Raw genomic sequence first — 2,115 nt, forward strand, 5'->3', positions numbered from 1 at the left:
GTATTTAGATGAAGAGGAACAGAAGCAATCCACCTAAATCGAATAAGAAAGGCTCACTGTAAGCGCATGTGTCAGTAAGAGACTGAATTCAGGGGAAGTAAAACTAGAAAGGCTTGACGTCGTCGTCGTGGCGGCAGCATTCCTGGGATGCATGTTATTTGCTATACAAGGTTCCTCTGCGGCTCCTTCAGGAAGGACGCCGTCCAGGGAGTCGATGCCACCCTACAGGACAGGGCAGAACTGCCCCTTGTGAGTTTCAGGGCGGGGGTAGACATCTGGGGGGTCGTTTCTCACTGCTGATCCTGTGGTTAGCAACCTGAAGCATAACCACTAAGATCCCCGGGAACAAAAGTGCTGCTTCCTGGGCTTGTCCTGGGACTGCTTGTGGGCGGGTCCTGGCGATCCATAAGGTTCTTCCTGCCTGATTTTCAGAAAGTAGATGGGCCTTTTTGACTACTTTGTCTTAGGCTGGGAACTTTGCTAAAAACTTCAACATCAAAACAAATGCAAGTCTTCACTGACAGAAGCGCAGAGACCGTGCATGAAATACAGTGACTTGGCATGACGTCCAGCTCTCTGACCTCAGGAAGGACCTTCATGAGCCAAGTGGTGGGCTGCTACCCACAAGTCAAGGGTGCAATTTCACCAGCTGCTTGCTGTTTGGACAAAGGTAAAGCTGTCTGCTCTTGTTAGAGTGTATAGTCTTGGGAACAGCTCTATTCTATCTTACAGGGTTACTATGAATTGGAGTTACCTCCATGATAGTGAATTAATTTGGGTTGGACTCTTTATTTTTATTTTATTTTATAATCGTTTTATTGGAGGCTCTTACACTCTTATAACAGTCCAGACATCCATCCATGTGTCAAGCACATTTGTACATTTGTTGCCATCATTTTCTTTCTACTTAAGCCCTTGGTATCAGCTCCTCGTGTTTCCTCTCTCCCCTCCTCCCTCTCTTATGAACCCTTGATAATTTATAAACTATTTTTTTCTCATGTCTTACACCAACCGCTGTCTCCCTTCACCCACTTTTCTGTTGTTTGTCCCCCTGAGAGGGGGGTATATGTTGGTCATTGTGATTGGTCCCCCTTTCTCCCTCAGGAAGGTAAGGGGAAGGTGGGGGGAGGAATGGGTTGGACTCCACCATTAATAGAATTTAGCACCTCTATATTCTGCTACTCTTTTTACACCTCCTTGTTTTGGGTTGTCAGCATAAATTATTAGGAAAGGGCTTCTGCTTGCCTCATTTTCAGACTATTATATCAGATAGATCTTGGCTGAGAATACCAGAAAGATGTTTACTTGTGTTTTATTGCCAATGCAAAGTTATTCAATTGTGTGCATCATAACAAACCATGGATGACCTTGAGAAGAATAGGAATTCCAGGACACTTCACTGTGCTCATGTGGACGCTGTAGCTGGGCTGATGCAGTGGCCGCAGTAACGGGTGAAACACAAGGACAATGTGAGGTCGTCACAGGACCTGGTGGTGCTTCATTCTGTTGTCCACGGGTCGCTGTGACCTGGATCCAACTCGAAGGCATCTAACAACCACAGTCGTGGCGGGAAAGTTTATCATTTAATTTTTGTATCTGCACATTCATGAATGTTATGCATATTACACATCATTTAAGATCAAGTCTACTAGTCATAAAAATAAGAAAAATTACACTGATGAAACCAAGTTTTATTTATTTCCCAAGTCACATAATGATTGATCATGAGTAAGCAATTGAATCCTTAATCATCTTTTCCAATTAAGCAGCTTCCTCTATAAATACAGTGCACAATGGTTTATAAGCTACATCTTTACAGTAAAAGAACTTTGTTGGAATTCATACTGTAAGGCAAGGAATCAGTTCACCAATTCATGGATCCCATTATTTCATTTATAAGAACATCTAAGACAGCTCTTTTAGGTTTGCTGATGGCATACGTATGCTCTCTGAGTCAGGTTTACTGTATCTTTTTATGCTAAACTTAAAGGAACCTTACTGCCCCTGACTGATTCCAACTCATAGCGACCCTATAGGACAGGGTAGAACTGCCTCCTATGGGGTTGTCGAAAGCCTCATTTTTCGCCCAGAGAGTGCTTGTGTTCAAACGGCTGC

The sequence above is a fragment of the Echinops telfairi genome, unplaced genomic scaffold (genome assembly GCF_000313985.2).
Source record: "Echinops telfairi isolate 266 unplaced genomic scaffold, ASM31398v2 ScPeMD7_31;HRSCAF=116, whole genome shotgun sequence".
Taxonomy (NCBI): Eukaryota; Metazoa; Chordata; class Mammalia; order Afrosoricida; family Tenrecidae; genus Echinops; species Echinops telfairi.